This window comes from Lepisosteus oculatus, chromosome 2, assembly GCF_040954835.1.
Source record: "Lepisosteus oculatus isolate fLepOcu1 chromosome 2, fLepOcu1.hap2, whole genome shotgun sequence".
NCBI lineage: Eukaryota > Metazoa > Chordata > Actinopteri > Semionotiformes > Lepisosteidae > Lepisosteus > Lepisosteus oculatus.
This window is the reverse complement of record NC_090697.1, coordinates 25,357,580-25,376,109: the sequence shown is the minus strand read 5'-3', so window position 1 is coordinate 25,376,109 and position 18,530 is coordinate 25,357,580.

Sequence of the window (18,530 nt, the reverse complement as noted above, 5' to 3'; positions counted from 1 at the left end):
ATGTGGAAAGTACTGTACTGCTCCGTCCCCTTTTGCTTTGCGCATGCAGGGCAGGCTGGGAACAGCGCCTGAGGTGACTGTATACTGTATAAGGGGGCAGAGCTGTATAAGGGGGTGAGGCGGCCTCTTCCCTCCTGTGTCTGTATTAGTGTAGGTGTAGCTCTGTAACCCCTGTCCTTGTATGTGTACCTTAACCCAGTTCGAGTTAATAAATGTGTTGTTCAACCCCTGTTCCTGAGTCCTACAACTGCTCCATTCCATACCGAACTCTGCCGTCATTACAGTTCTATGTATTTCACATGTGTATTCTCCATGTAATTTGTGTTTCTAGCAGTGTACAGCCCCTTTTCTCATCACTGCAGGGCAAGGATGGGCAACCTTTTTGTTCAAAGGCCAAAGTCCTAGAAGTTTTAGAAATGCTTTTCGATGGATAATTAATGAAGCCCTAAAACCAGGTGATAAGACTTCTTATGCAAATACCTAGTTAAATTAAGCAAGTAATAATAAAATATTTTATTTGCAGACACTACAAGACAATACATTTTACATTAAAATCAGGGGTGCAATGAAATCAGAAGGACTTAAGATCCTTCATGCCTGCGGTCCCTAATAAAATGATAAACTAATGACACATTTAGTGTTGTAAATTTGAGAAACATTAATTTCTTTGGTTTGGAAGTTAATGTTTAAGAAATTTAATTATTCCCCAGTTTTAATATTTTCTATCTGGCTCTACAGTGTTATTAGAATGAGTAAGATGTATATTTTGGACACACAGAACAAGCTGACTGTCCTACAATCAAGAGATGTTTGCTTGAATCTGTGCTGTTCTGAATAAAATCAACTTAGACCCGTCTTCAGGATCCCGATACACACATTTCTAATCCACATATCTCCTTCGTGACTGTCAGATTAAATCAGAAGACGATTTGCAGAGCATCATTCAGTGGCTGAATTGCAAAACGAATTGCACATTGCTAAAGCAAAACAGATGTTTAAGGATTGTAAGCTCGTCATAAATAGCGCTGAAGCATTTGATGTGAGGATGTAAACCGTGCTTCATACCTTCCTGAAAAATAAGCAATTAAAATGTCGCCAGATGCGAACATGAAACTGTTTGGTAACTACGAACTGTAAAAATGGCAAACATTGTAGTGTTTTTCTACTTAGCCCGTCTTTTCCTTTGTGGGACTGTAATGGTGTATTAAATAAAAATCACTTAATGAAATATAATTGTTATGCATACAATTTGTAGACAGTACAGTATATACATACTCTACAGTACTGTGTAAATTCATTTCACTTATTCATTCATTGTACAGATTAATTTTACTAAGGAAGAAGTCAACAATATGCCTCAGGCAGTAGAATGAAGTTCTTTATTAAACTGTATTAGCATAGAGGAAGCAGAAGTGTTTTAGGTACTAGAAGGACTCAGGATAAATAACTCCCCGGAGCCTGGTGGCATCTTACCAATTGTGTTCAAGAAGTGAGAGCGGTTATTCAGAAGCCACTGATGCAACTCCTCCAACAGTCGCTCAACACAGATGTAGTATCCAGGGGCTGAAATGTAGTGCTTACCCATAAGATGAGTGACAAAACCATCCACATATACTTTATTTATAGGCAATCCATTTTTTGTACATACTGTATAAGCAGTAAAAACATAGACTGTCAATATAAATAGGGAAACACTGAGCTAGTAGAGGCTGCTTATGAAAAAAACTTGAACATGTCGACATGCTGTTTTCATCATCCATACAAAGTGGAGAACAATAATATATGCCTTAGCAAGTTGTGTCATTAAAATCCAAATCAAGTGATGTTATGCTAAAATTGTGCCTTGGACTAAGACACTTTTTGAATTTGTGTTGCTATTTCACAAAAAAAGATATTGCTACTCTAGAATCAGTTCAGAGAAGAGCTACCAGATGCATTCTGAGACCTAAAGAAATGCCTTACACTGAGAGTCTGAAAGAACTGATTTGTTTCAGTCTTGAACAGAGAAAACATCAAGGGTACCTGATACAAAATCCTCAAAGGCATTGACAAAATAAGTGCAATGGACTTCTTAACAATGAACAGTGATACAAGAACCAGAGGACATGTGGAAACTATGCTGAAGTTCATTCAAAAGTGAGAATAAGAAGCACTTTTTTACCAAAATGTTTAAGAGAGTATGGAAAGAGCTACTCAGGCATGTGGTTGAGATTAATTATAAGAAGGCAGTAATGTGGTTTCAGAAAAGATGGAGATACTTGCCTGAACCAAATTCCCCAGAATGCAGTGGGGAAAGAGCTGCTGCCCTCAGTCACCTGACCAATTGCTAGAAGCCAATTGGTCTGTGACTGTTGAAAAACATGTCTGGAAATAGAGGGCAGATTCTCTGTTATGCAAAGGGCACTGTAAGGAGGCAGAAAAGGAAGGGAGTTTCTGAGAGACCAACCATATAAATGACAATGCATAGTTTTTTAAGTTCTTGTAAGTAACTTTGTTTTGGAGCTAATAAGCCTAGCTTCCAGGTGAGTAATGTGTGAAGAAGTCTATGTAGAAACTCAAAGAAAAGCTTAGGCCTGGTTTTTGGTTTTTAAGATTCCTTTGCTCTGTAAATAAAAGGGCACTCACTCTTTAACTTCTTGCACCTTTGAGTGTCTGTTTTACCCTGACTTGCCTTTAAAAGTAATTATTTATAACACCAAACCACAGGGTGTGTCACAATGATTCTGAGGCTTCCTTCAAGAAATAGCTGGATAAAGTCCTTGGATCAGTCAGCTACAGTACTAACTACTGTACCAAAAAAGACCAGACAGCCCAAATAGTCTCCTTTACTTTGTAACACTTCTTATGTTGACATTCCCAATAATAGCAGCAATCCTGAACCCGAGAATTATATTTCTTATTGTACTTTATTTTCCCATAAAAAAAAATCTGACTCAGGGTAAGACCCTTTTGCAAGATGAGCATTCAGTGTTTTCCTCCTCACTGTGTATCCTATTTTGCCCGCCACTTCTTCCAATACTGGCTGCTCTGACTACACTGACATTATGCAATGATACCTGTTAAGGGACTGCACAACACATCTCAAAACACCAGAGAAAAACATGACAGTTTTAATAGAATTATTCTAACATGAGTGAACTGCTAATATAAGCTTTGATTTATTGTATGGGGAAGTTGTCTCTTTATTTATTTCAATTTAAATGTTTCATATTTTACAAAATTTTCCTCAGCTGACAGATTTAATGAAACCCCGACCTACTTAAATAATTTTTTGGGGTGTTTTGGTAAATGTTGAACATTTTTATTGTCAAATGTTATCTTTTTTGGGATGTTGGATTTTGATAACCTGGAAGATAGCGAATTAAGACTATTTTTTTATTGTTTGTGGTCTTTTGTGTGTGACACAAATAAATTAATTGATGTTGATTTTGGATAGAAGCGTTAATTTTTCTGAGGGATCACATACAGTATGGGTTATGTGTGACATTTAAAAAAGAAAAATATGATAAAATATTATGTATGTGTACTTTTCTTACTATGTTTAGCTTCTTGAAAAGGAGAACGTAAAATGAGCTACTGTAATAAAAAGATCTCAAACTCAGCCCTGTTAATCAATGCAGGCTGAGTAGTTTTAGTTTGCTTCCCTTTAGGAGATCTGCCTGTTAAAAGAATATGTCATTTTTTATCACTATACCCTCAGTTGTGAACTTTTAGCCTTATTTCTGGTCTACAGTAAATCAGTAAATGCACTTCCTCTTTGAGTGATGACCCATTTTTGGAGGAACTCCCCTATGTTTTCCTCAAAGGGGAAGAGTTCCAGATACAAAACTTCTTTCTCACATACTGAGTCGCTGGGAAATCTCCAGTTCCCAAACCTTGTTCTCAGTCAAGTAAGGATTATGCAGAGATAGCTATCTTCCTTATCGCAGACGTACAGTATGGAGTTTGGTCCCTGTATTGAGTCTATAAAGGACCATATACAGTACTGTTTAATAAGGTTTTGATCTTTCTCTTTCATTTTCAGTTAGTGTTTGTTTTCAATTACAAATGTTCAAAGTCAACAAGAAAAAATGTGTGGTATTTAAACAACTTGGATGAGATCCATTTCAGTATTCCACTGTGCAATATTCTACATGCTGTTGAAATACTCACAGTAAGGTGGCAATTTATCACTATTTCATCAGCTCATACTTAGTGTTACAGTTTTTCACGGAGCATGAAAATATTGAGAGAAGACAATATATGTACTTAAAAGGGGAAACAACAGTTAAAAACTGCAGTCTCTGCTTATTTTCTGGCACTCTTCATTGAAATCAAGACAGTCTAGAAAAAAACACTTACAATTTTCTTGAATAACATACTGTATGATCTCCAAGTGAGTGAGCTGCAGAAGAAAATAAGACATATTTAATTGGAACAGTTACATATACAAGTGAAAGGGTGCCATTCAGTCAGTCTAACCAACTGTATTCAGTAGCTATTTGATTTCAGGATCTCATTAAGACATTTCTGGCCAAATCTGCTTCAGCAACATGGCTGGATAGATTGTTCCAGACTCCCAGCACTCCTTGGGTAAAGGACCACCTCCTGTTCTTGAATGTAAAAACATTTCATTTCACATTTCATTATATTATTAACAATTATTTCTTTTGTACAATTATCCTAATCAGTTTTATGTTCAAATTCAACATTTACATATTGAAAATGATTAAGATGAAACTACATCAATATGCAAGATAAGAAAGGAACAAGCAGGGGTTAATTTCACGCTGCAAAGTGTAAACATTTTGGCTGTAGTGTCTTCATCTGGTGGTGAACGGCAAAACATCCTTTTAATTGCCGTGTTTGAGAAATAATTTTAACACTTTAATCTTTCTCGTTATATGGTGCTCTCATTTATTTAAACAAATCAATGTGAATAAGTTACTTGCTCAATTATTTCACAGATAACCTACCCTAACCCCCACACAGACAACCAATGGTTAGCATGTACTGTACTATGTTGCCAACACTCTGCCCTACTAGAATTAACCTGATTTTCAGTAGGTTGGAAATCCTCCTCAACCCCACTCAGCATTGCTTCGCTTTGAACATCTTTTTAGATTGTGCTTCAAATTGGTAACAATACTGGAAAAATACTGCTAAGTTTGGATTCTGAGATATTGTTAGGTTATAATTGTCCAACATTTTTCTATTTCTTTCACAGCAGCATGGCGACATTGGCAGTGGGAAAACTGGCTTCCAACTCATTATAAATAGGGACCTTGTACGTCTTACATCAAGCTGCTAAAATGTGTTTTAAATTTAAATACATATTTGATCTGATTGAAACACAGGCCTCCTTGTTTTTTTTTTTTCAGTACCAGAACACAAGTTATACAGTGAATTAAAATGTTCTGAGTCTAGAATTTATGGAATTGCCTCATTATGTTTTTGTCCCAAAACAGCTGATGAATCTTGTAAATTTCCTATGATATGTTTTTGCTAAATATGCACTGTAATGTTTTAGTAAATATAATTTCTCCAAAAACTATTGCATTTCCTCCCCAGTGACCATGCTTTTATTGTTAACATAACTCTGCTAATAGCTGGCTCTGACTTGATTTTTCTGAGCCAAATATCAGATCAAGTGCTGTCAGCCTTTTTTTTTGTTGTTGTTCCTGTATGTGAAACTAATGGTTTCTATAGTTAAGTAACATTTGCCTCATGTAAAAACTATGAGCCTATGAGCTCTGCTATGCAGTCCTGAACTCTCTGAAGATCAACGGACACCACACTTCAGTCTGTAAGGATGTTTCATGTTTGGCTTGCAATCCTTCAAATGGGTAATTGGTTATGAAATCTGAAAACTGACAAAGAGAAATCTGTGTATATAGTAAAATATCAATCATTTATTAGTTTTAAACTGATGTCAAATTCCCACACATATATCTAAATGCTTGGCAGTCACAAAGCGGTTTTTCATTAAAAAGAAATTCCTACATTTCTCTTTAGAGACCATTTTAATTTTTTATCTGACAGATACATACAGTACTAATAAATTGAATTCTATTGTAGTAGTTAAAATCAAGCCCAATCCAAAGTTTACATCATTACTTCCCCTCCAGCTTTCATCTGAGGGAAATACATTTAAGTCACCTTTGGATTCTATGTTCATTCAGCTTTTTAAAAAGAAAATACATATTTGAAAAATAATTTAGCGTATCGGATGTGATTGTCTAACGAAGTTTTAAATGTTGCCTTTTTCAACATGAAGAAAAAACATTTTTCCTTTCTTGGTTTCCTCCTTTCTGATGCCTGTACCACTGCCTTCTGCAACAATCATAAACCTACTGTATACTGTACATCTACACACATAATAATTCCTAAACTGGAACCACAGTTACATAAATTCAGACGTTTGTCCATTTAATTTTTGAATGCTTTAACATTCCCCTTCTTTCAGTGGTGATTTACCAATTTTGATTAAAAGATTGAGGTTCGCTGTAGAAAATCCACAGGGGGAAACGTACTCTAAGCGGTTGCCTTAAATCCTTGCTGTACATTCAACTGGACTTACATCGGTCATCTTGGGAAGTTTGTATTTCTAAAAAAATCAGTTTATTTTTAAGGTCATTTCCTACCTACTGTATGTGAATGTATTTTTTGAGTTCTTATTTATAGTTGTTTAATAGTTTATAGTATAATATAGTGCTTGATATCATGTTTCACTTCCTCTGGGAGAACATCTGATGTATCATCCATAAGCAGGACTTAACGTTGATGTGATCTGTACTGGTTCTGCTATCTTTGCATGATGTCTAATAAAATTCTACATCTGTCCTGACAATTCGGTCTCACTTTATACAGTATGCTTTCTAAATGCGGTCCCATATTGCTGCTTGATCACCAGAATATTTTTATCATTAACCTTTTCTTGGACCATATGCTATGAAGCGGTTTGGCAAATGAAATGACATGACATGAAATGACTCTTGGATTTCCTCACTCTTTCATATTCTCTAGCTGTATTTCGTACCAATGTCCTCACAAGTGATGGGATTGTCAGCATATTTCATCCCTTTTGTTTAACTTTGTTGTGCGTTTTGGAATCCAGTTTTCAAGGGAGGTATTGCTGACATTCTGTGCCACCATATTGTACATCGTGTTTGTGTCTACTGTTTTCTTTTTTGAGACCTTAAGGCAGGACTATCCATTCCTGATCCTGAAGGGCCGGTATGTATACAGGAGTTCTGGGTCTCTCTATAGCAGCAGGACAAAGGTGCTTACTTTTAAAATTGCATAGCTGTTATCTTCACTTGCTCTTTGCTCTGAGTTGGTCTGAGGATGAAGATGCTATGTACTATAATGAATCGTGTGTTTTCTTTTTTTGTTTGTCACTCACAAGGTCTATCCATGTCTATCTCCTGTTGGGATTTGTTTGGGAAAGGAATGAGAGATTAGTAGGTTAATGTTCTCTGTGAGTTTATCTGGACTGTCACTTCTCTCATTCTTAATGTCATGGTCATATTTTCCAACATTAGTCTATCAGCCATGTTTTAGTTTTAGCACTGAAGTGGCAAACACATCAAGTATTCCATAACACAGATATCCTTCATGTTATTTGTCTTTATTTACATTTTACCACTGGTACAGATCAGAGCAATACAGCCTCTAGGAAAAATGTCCTGTACTTACATATATTTTACACACACATATGTATTAGAGTGTTATATATAACATGCTTCTAGTTTAGGTAATATAGCTAGGGTAGGCCATATAACTCACTTAATTCCCACACTAACCTAGAAAGGTGTTGATTCAAAAATTCAAAATGTCAGCCATTGGTCAAAGTTAGCTACAGTATGTCCTACTGATGGTGCTTAAAAATGGTGAAACAGCTGTCTGTGCCTGCAAGCTTTGTGTTTATAAGCACAGAAAGGTGGAATGAAAAGTTATAAGACAGTTTACATCATATTGACTTTCTTAGGTGAATGTTAAAAGCACTATGGAAAGAAAGCAGCTGAATACACTTAAAGGAAGGCAATCTGATTTTGAAATAGTGCCTTGATGTTAGCTCATTCAAGCTGATCTCATTTTATTGTCAGTGTTAGAAAAAGAATACCAGAGATTTTAGTTGGTACCATATGGTGTGTTAGCTTGTAATTTTGTTGTCACAACAGCTTGAAAAATATCCTATCCTTTTAACCTGACGCTACAGTGCCTCTGTGGTACAAATAAGTATGTGGGGAGCGATAATCACTGGCAACATATGCACCACCACACTGTTAAACTCGGGATACATTTTTAACTGTTGTGTGAAGGAAAAAATGAGAACGGAATATTTGGTGCACCTGTAAAAACATATTTGATCATAATGGCAAGCACAATGTTCTTAGTGGGATCCATAACCAGTTTTCAAACAAGAAAAATGTTTATAATGTTAAGTATTTCCTGAATTTATTTTGATGGATGACAGAGTAAGTATCTTTCACTCATTAAAGAGCATATTGATATAATTTAATAAATGAATTTAATACACAGATGTTCTGCGCTGGTTTTGGGAAAGGAATTACATTAATCAAATTCCTTGCAACCTATCTATTTTTTGTAAGAAAGGGGAAAAAGCGTGACAAGAGGCCAACAATTTATTAGATTCATATGTAAAACACCGCACTGTGGAATCGGATGGCAAGTACAGTATATGGTTTGGATTATTCCTTGTAATCAGAATGATGGTTTGTTTATTCATTTGTAAACAGGCGAATATTGGAAGGACCTAATTTTTGCTCCCTATATTATACTTGTCAAAGGGCTGAAAAAGAGCCCTTTTCTGTAATGGAAGAGACCAATGTGAAGGTGTTGCAGATTTATGCAAAAGCTAAACAAAAGTACATCACACAAAATCCAGTTTCTCCAGCTCTCTAGGTAAAAAAAAACAAAAAAATATATAATTTAACTTCACCAGTAGCACTGGAGTCACAAAAAGTGATAACTCTTTGAAATTACTTCAGAGCTACGAGTTGCTAGTGGTACAGTATAATATCCTGATATGTTCTGTAGGTCAGCACAATGAAATAAAAATGTAGTGCCCTCATTGTATTTTCAATGAGGAATTCTTGCAGTTTCTTTCTTTTGTATTTCCCAGAGCTCTTTTGTTATAACATTTATTTTCTTGCTACAATCAATATGACTGCTATTGTTGCTAGGGCTACTGATACTTTTATTACTACAAATTGTACTGCTGCAACTACTGTTATTATGTCTACTTGTACTGCTGCTGCTACTGTTATTACTATTACTGGTCCTATTATTACTATTGTTATTACTACTGCTGGTATTGCTACTACTAATAATTATACAATAAGGGCAACAATGGGATCCCCAGTGTCTTATCCAGTGCTTCTTACGCTGGTAATTTCGTACACCCTTAATGTCATGTTGGTAGTTTATCTTCTGACTATAACACTGTTGTCACAGGGCCTCCACACAGAGCAGCACACAATTAACTGAGTGTTACTGGAGTCTGAATGGGGTGGAGTTGGCTGGGGGTTCCTTGTCAGAAACATGCAGAAATCATTTGACACAATAATCTTTCCCATTGGACTTGGTCGAATAGCCTCTACTCCTGTCAGCTGTGCACCTCCACCCCTTCAGCAATGCATCATTATTGGGGGTGGACTCACTGTTTTTGCTTTCTGCTTTCGGAAAACACATCTTGTAATTGCAAGGATGATTTCATGCAACAGTCATGTTGTCATATGTATTCTAAATATTTTAGGAATACCCTGTTTTTTCCACTTTAACTTATGTTTCTATATATTTCTAAACCTCATCACAGCTTAATGTTCTTAATTTTTTTTACATACTGTATGGCAACCTTATATGTAACGTAAGGGATCATACACTAAAATAAATATACTGTATTTACAGTATGGGTACAGACAAATACAACACTGCTACATCATATGGCAAAACCACACTTTATCAGCATTTGCATACCCTCATATTTAACTTTAATCAAAATCATGAAGGGAATGGGAAACATGATTGTTTAAGAGCTGAATCAAAATAATGGATCATATAATTCCAGGAACATTTGCAGAAATAGCTTGTTGTCCGCAAGCAGTGGTAAATCCTCAATGGAAAGCATGTTCATAATGGGAAACAAAAAAGAGGTAAAAAAAGGTTTTGGATTTAATATTTCTAAAATGCATATGTCGAATGAGGTAAAATCCTGAGTTGTGATCGACGGAGTTTGATACCTTTACTGTACATTAGGGCAGTTTCACTTTTAGAACCAAAGCTTAACCATTCAAAAGCATTTACTGTATGAGACATTGGTAGACCTTCGGCTACTTTCATTGAGCTGGAATCTTGATAACTTGGATTTTATCGTGCTGTATTTTAGGAGGTTTTCTTTTTTGTTTTGGTCACTTGCAATTCAGTTAATTAATTCTATTGTCCAAGAATATTCTTACTGTTTGTCTACCCTATTGCCAATGTATTCCCTTTACTCTTGAGGAAATAGTCCTTTCACCCTAAACTGAATGTTTCTTCTCTCCCTGTCCTTCCTCACACAACGTTTCTGTTCTTTGGGTCATCTCTTGTCTCTTGCATCCTTTTTGTGTTTCACATCTATTGTTGGTATTAATATAGGCAGCATGTGTTAGTCAAAGGCTTTGCTTTTAAAGCAAAAAGTGAAATTTCCCTTTTAGAATCATACCTAATTACCCAGAAGCACTGCCTTCTGTTCCCTCCTTTTTTAAATTTTGGTTTTCAGCTGAAGCTTAATGGACCAGAAAAAAAAAACATAACTGTGGACCACTACTAGGTTTAAATCATTAAGTCCACTTCTGTGGGAAGTGTGTTTGCATTAAAACTTAAACTGAGACACACATACTGTACATACTGCATACTGTACTGTATAGCAGCGGCAGGATTACTGACTCAACACGTTATGGGTACCAGTGACCTTTCAAATTAACTTTATCTCTTCATGAACTAGTCTTTTCTAACTTTAGGAAGAAGTTCATGTTCCCAACTATTGGTTAGGAACACAAGTTGGACATTATTTGATGGTTCCATGGGTGTGTTCTTGTGTCGCACACTGCTACAGATTTCAACTGCTGTTCTCCCTCTCTGTAAACACTAGGAATAACATATAGATGACTTTAACATGAAATTGAAAGGCTGTTGTGCCATTTTCATCTTGCTTTTGTCAAGCTGATGGTAATACTAATTATGCTGTGGCTTTCAAGATACATCATCACAAATTACAGTAAGTTAAATTAAATAAAGAATCCTTCCTTACCTCATTAATCTATATCAAATAAAAATGTGTAGTGTATTTATCTTACATACTTGGAACAAGTTGGAAATTCATTAAGGAATACTTGCGAAGCTTTCATCCAGTTGTCCACTGAAAATATGTAGACATTATACTTTATTTGTGTGTACAGTATATACATATTAAATGAAATAAGCATGTAATCATCACACATTCTCATTTTCATTTAAAAGATTTTGTAGAAAGATGAGATTCCATTATTAAAAAAATCTTATTTAGGGATTCTAAAAATTCATCTACTGTGCTATTTTTTCAAAAATACTATATAGCGAAAAGTATTTATGAAAACCCTTTTAGTCCACTTAGAAAGGACCACTTTAGTGGTGAGAAAAGGGATATGAATTAGCTTAAATCCACTTGTTCTAAACTATGGTGACTAATTTTAGAATATTGTCTCCCACAGTATCTGGAAAAAGAAAATCAACAATCTTTGGAGGTTTTGGAGTACATTCACTTACATTCCACAATTTTCATTATGTTGTCAGATATTTTCTTCCATTCCAAGACAGTGTTCATTTAAATGTAATTTCTGTCTTAACAACACAAACCTGGCTTTAGTAGCCTTACTATAGACCTTCCTTTTTCAAAAGCATTTACAGTAGATGTATACTGTACATTGTTGCACATGTCACAAACTCCTTTACAATGCTGTAGCTTTGCTCCAAATAATTTCCAACAGTATGAAATGGTCCATAGATGGATATCCTATAAAACCATTAAATTGGTATATAAATTGTATGAAATTTAGTACTTCAAAGTATATAGGTAACAAGAAGAAAAAAATCATTGTGAAATCTTTTTCCTAACTGAAGTGTTTACTGCCACCCACAGCTGACTTATATAGACATTCTAAAATAAGATTTATTATTTTTAGACAAATAGTTTGGTTTGACATGAGACCACTTCAATCTGGATCTAATTAATTCTTTAACAATGCTTCCATTATGATTTAATACCTGATAAACGCTGTTGGAAAGCGATCAATGAAATCTTTCATGCTTGAAACAGGGGAATGACTTTACTGCCTGATACCTGCTGTTGCTCTACATGGAAGTACTTTGTTTCTGGTGTGACTCAATGAGAGAAAAATTACCAATGAGATGACGCACTGACATAACTGAAGCCTTTCTTCCCTCTTTATCTTGTAATGGTATATGTCACCGAGTTACGTGTCAGTAACTGTTGGAATGAGAAGGAACAAAATCAAAAGTTGGGTTTAGCCAGTGAGGCCAGTGTATTTCATTTACCTTAACTGTTTAAAGAACTGATAAAGCACCCCAGGTCACACCACTAACATCTTTGAGGAACGTCTGAAGTATTAAGGTTTCCATGATATTGATATGACCAGAATGAATCTGACTTTTGCTATTTACATACCTCTATGTACAGACAAAGATTTTTTTTCATTTTCCTATTAACTTTTGGGGACATTTTATTTGTTCCATGTTGGGATTTGTTCTGTTTTTGAATCCTTTGCCTTTATGCACCTTTGACTTCAGATCTAGAGAATATATGAATTAGTGGAGAGAGAGAACCTTTATTAATATAGAAAACCTTTCAGTGTTTTAAAAGTCCTGATTGAAACAGGAGGAAATATATGAACTGATTTACTCAAAACAGGTGGAAAGGAAATCGGCTCATCAAGCAGATTTTACTGTGCAGCTTTCATAATCTCCCTGGATCAAGACTCATTAAGCAAGTCTTGAAGCTTTTAGCTCCCTTTGGCTTTAAAGAAACAAAAGTTACGTACTGTATTCTAAAAAAGAAGTGCCATCCTTTGAGAATAATCAAGTTGCTTAACTGATATTTTCACTTGATCTTGGAGGAGGGACTAATCCAGTTCTGCTTTGGGAGAGGCAAGTCATATACACAAGTGACCCTGAATGCATATATAGTTACACATAGAAACAGTGGAATCAGTTTGCATGCTCGCAGTGTTCCAAAACTTTTGTAATCCTCAACTGGCAACTTAGCTTGTATTATATATTCCCTTTTCTGGGTACTGATAGCTTGAAAGGGAGACGTTAGTATTATGGTAATTGCTGCCACTCTTCTTTTATGTCTATGCCAAGACTCAGCAGTTTTGCATCACATTTCTGGTATAATTACAGCAATATTAGTGAAGCGATGAGTGAGGAATGATCTAATTACGAGTGAAAGGCACTGAGACTAATTATTTCTTACACAGGTGCCTGGAGAAGTGCCCTCTCTGTGTGGCTTTTTGAAAAAGGAGGAAACATTGAGCCTGTGCAACACTAAAGGGGCAACTTCAAAGCATTTCACAACTTTCAAATGATTTTTTTTTGTTTTAATTTCAAATTACAATTTCTTTTTCAAGTTTTTTTCACTTTCTTAATCCTTTCAGTCTTTTGGAGGTTTTTTAGTGCGCAGAATCTTTTTGCTATGAGTCCCTAGAGTTCAAATAACTGGTTGTAAAATCATAGAGAGGTGCAGAGGAATGTGCAATCTTCCAAAAGAGACTGTTTATTGTACTTGCTTTTTTGAATTTCAATAGCTGACAAGTAATTAAAGGAATGGGATTGCGTTCTATCGCTTGACTCTGAAATATGCACGCAGGTTTGTTTTCCAAAGTTTTCTTTGCAAAATGAACAAAACCAGAGAGTCAGTTGATTATAATCTCATTTGAACAATTTGCAGGGTTAAAACAGGTGAAGAGAGGCTTCTTAATGCAATTTAGCAAACGAAACAAAGGAATTCATGTGTTCAACAGACGTGTTCATTTACAGTTAGAAGTGTAATTATATGACTTTATCCAGGCATTATGAAATCTATCTGTACTGTATGCTACATACCTGTATATCCTGGAGCAGCACAGTGGTGCAGTGGTTAGCTTTCCTCCTTTGCAACACTGGGGCCCAGGCTTCAATTCTGCACCTGGAGTGCTATCTGCATGGAGTTTGTATGTTCTCCTTCTGTTCACAAGGGTTTCTTCAGAGAGGCCCTGGTTTTCCCTCCCTGGCTACTGGGAAAGTTGGCTGAATTGTCCCTTTGTGTGTCTGTGTGTGGATGGATCTTGTCCAAGGTTTATCCCACCCTGTGCCCATTGCCTGTTGGCATTGTCTCGCACTCCTCCTTGACCCTGAATTGGATTAAGTGTTTAGAAAATGGATGGTTTGATGTTATATACCATACATATTTGGCTGTAGCACTGGATTTCTTTCACTTTATATTTTTATTTTTTTCTGACTGGGGCTTAAACCCTGACCAATGTCTTTATATGGGTAAGAGTGCTTGAAAGTTCATTAGAAAAGTGATGTACTGTAGCTTAAGGCATTCTGCCAAAATCCTGAAAACCTTTTCTCAGCCTTACTTTTCTGCTGCAAAATGAAGAACAAGAATTATAATAATTATCCTCTTGTGTAAAGTGGAGCATATGTAACATACAAAAAAACTTTGAACTATTCTTTATTCTTCTGTTCTTTACACCGCACCAACTATGAATTGTACATTTGCACAAAGATTCACAATTAATTAGAGGTTTTGACCATCAATTCTTGATTTTACTGCTTAGGAATGCTGTATAATTACAAAAGGAAATAGCAGGCAATTATATCTGCCAAAGGAATTTGTAGGGTCCAATTCTACAATAAACATCAGAACAGCCACGGATGAGAACAGGCCATGCGGCCCATGGCGTTCATCTGGTTAGATATCTCTACAGTTCCATAGCCAGCACTGGTAGGCTGAACAGACTCACCAAAGTAAAAAATGAGCATGAATGAGACCCTTCCCCCAGAAAAAGGACAATTCAGTGTAGCCAATCAAACATAACCTGAGAGGTGGGAGGAGACCACAACATCCATGAAAAAAACAGGCAGAAAAGAGAACTTCCACACTAACAGGTGTTCCAAGCTGAAACTGATCCCAGGACCCTGTGTTAGGCAGTAGTGCCACCTCCACAGCTGGCTGCTAGTCAATCAATTTGTGTAATTTGTTTTTATTTATTGCAGGCAACTAAAATATATTGCTGATTTTGAAGCCAATGGTGATCATGAAAAGTTTCAGTGCTTTATTAATGTGTGAATAAGGGAAGATCCTTACTGTATCAAGAATAATGTTGATTGCCAAAAATACAGTTTAAATTTTCTGAATTTAGTTGATGCAGAAGTAAGTAGCCTTTAATATATAACACTGCACAGAAGACACCAGCTTAGTACTGTCCATCTGTCGAGAGAACAGGTATGCTACAGTATATTGTGAACTGAATGCACTGTGATTCTCAAGTCTTTAAGTTCAAGAAGGAGCACGTACACTGTAGTGATGGAAGAAGAATAATGACAATGTAAAACTGTTTAAGTTTTTAGGTTGTTTAGTTGGTTTAGAATAGACCAGCTATTTCTAGATTCTACTACCGCATCGTTTTTCCTCACAGTGCTGAGCAATGTCTTGTCAGGCTGCCACATTTTCCTCAAATAATTTAGATATCATGATATAGAACAGAGTAGCTAAAAGTGAACAAGCACTGCTCCTTTTGACCTTTTCCTTTCAACCAACAAGGATATAATGAAGGGAAGAGACATCAAGGGTGAGCAGGAGGGGACAGAGGACTGGTCAGCAGCTTCGTGGAGTGGTGTGGGGTGAACCACTTGGAACTGAATGTAACAAAGATAAAGGAACTGGTGGTAGATTTCAGGAGGAAAAAGGTCAAACCTACTCCTGTCTACATCCATGGGAGTGGCGTGGTGATGGTGGACTCGTACAGGTACCTGGGAGTGCACATCGACGATAGACTGGAATGGTCTAAGAACATCGAGGCCATCTATAAGAAGGGACAGAGCCGACTTTACTTCTTGAGGAGGCTCAGGTCCTTCAATGTGTGTAGTAAGATACTTCATATGTTCTATCAGTCGGTGGTAGCGAGTGCCATTTTCTACGCAGTGGTGTGCTGGGGCTCTGGGATTAGAGCAGTGGATTCTAAAAGGCTGAACAAGCTCATCAGGAGAGCAAGCTCTGTCAATGGGTCTGACCTGGACTCCTTGGAGGTAGTGGCTGAGAGGAGAATGGTGTCCAAACTAGAGGCCATCATGGACAACATCTCCCATCCCTCTATGACAGGCTTGCAGAAATGAAGAGCACGTTCAGCAATAGACTGATTCATCCACGGTGCGACAGGGAGCGCTACAGGAGGTCATTTTTGCCTTCTGCCATAAGACTGTACAACGCATCCACCTTGCGTCTGGGCAGATGCAACATTGACAGTGACCTGTTTCTGGACTGAATGCATCTACACATCTACTGCTACATCTGTTCTCTTTCTTTTTCTTTTCCCGTTTACAACTGTTTTTTGTGCAATATATGCCAGGGACCTGTGCAATACATTTACATCTATATTTATATCTATATCTATATTTACATCTATATTTATATTCATATGTGTGATACGATTTTTCTGTGTACTGTTCTGTTCTAGTCTGTTCTTTGTGTGTCCGGACTGTGAGTAACTCTTGTATTGTATTGTATGTATTGTACTACTATTATTATATAATTTGTTACACTGTGGCTGTGTTGTCTGTGTTAAGCTGCTGTTGCACTGCAATTTCCCTCACGGGATCAATAAAGTATCTATCTATGGGTGTTTAGGCAAACAGTGTTCCACTCAATCTGCGATGGTTGGTGTTTGCTGTACTGGTTGTGCTAGTGAGGCATGATGACCTAAAAAACAGAGGGAAGTGGACACAAGAGGAAAAAAAAAGACCATACCTTACAAACACTGGCATCACTAAAGTAAACAATGTTCCCAAACCTCTGCCCTACTTCCAATTCTGTCACTCTGTAATGTGAATTTCACAAACTCGTTAAAAAACTTGTGTTCGCCCAACCATTAGTAATTCTCTCAGCTCCTTTTTCCACTGGTGATGGGCACTACAGTGGCTCTACCATCTGTGTCTTGACAGAAGATGTAGAACTACCCTGGAATTCTCAGTTTCCTGCTTTTTAAATCATCACACACCCAATTTCCTTTTTCCAATTAGTTCTGATGACTGAGCATAGCAGGTTATTCCCCACAGCTTTCTAGGGAAGGTAGTTCAGACACATTGCCTTTCATATAGTCAGGCACATCACACCAGTGAAACCACTAATCCACATTGCACCTCTGTTTCATAATAGTCAGAGTTTGGCCAACTGTTGAACTTGTGTTTGGCAGCTCATGACTATGACAATGTAGCAATCTGCACCTCCCGGCGCTGGACTGTTGCCGTGATCTCTACCCTTTTACCTCAGGTTCACCCTTTCCCAGCGTTGCCTTTATCAAACCAGGGAGCGATCTCCGCCCTCTCTTTCCTCTCCTCTGAGTCCAGAGAACATTTGCTTTCTCTCTGCCCCCTAGCTTTACCTGTCCGTGCGACTAAAACACCCTGCTGTAATGAAAAGGGTAATAAAACTGTCAGTGAGCCTGTAAGTCATCCCCTGCCTGTCTTTCCTAATGTCTCTGCTGCTGAAATGGGAGCATTCAAGAAGTGGAATACTCCGCCAGAGCTGAAGCAGAGTAGCCCGGAGAGTGATGGACTTTATGCAGTGGCTACCTTGTACCCAGCTCACCAGAGGTGGAGTCTTGCACGATTCTCATCCCACACAAGCCAGAGACAACACAATGCATCTGGACCAACAGTGTGTGCCATCCAGCACCTCTCCCACAAGCCATGGGACCTGCCAAAGCCCCACTGAAGATGCTGTTCAGCACCACCCAACAGCTCTGTGCTGGTATGAGGCCCCCCACCTACCACAAGCCGTGGCACCCTGCTTCCAGAGCATGCGCTCTCCACAGAGGACAGCAGGGCTGCCGAAACCAGGCTCCAGACTCTCAGAGAGTGGATGCAGAACCATGAATGCGCCATGTGAACCGTGTGAACCAATGAGTGCCCCGAACCTTCCTTGAGCTGCCGCACTCTGCTTCCATAGCATGGGACCTCCACATAGGATGCTGTCCAGCACCGCCCTGATGACTCTGCACCCTTTACCAACCCAGGATGCAGGCCGGCACCACCTGATGAATCTGTGTTGAGATGAGACCCCCGTCCTCACGGACTGTGAGCCAACAGGTACTGCTGTCCTGGGACAACAGCAGGGTAAGAGGCCAGCGCCCCCAGGTCCGCATGTGCACCAACAGATGGTTTCTTCTATGGAAGAAGACCCCTACAGAGCTTGACAGTCCCAGCACCAGCTGATGAAGGCAAGGCTT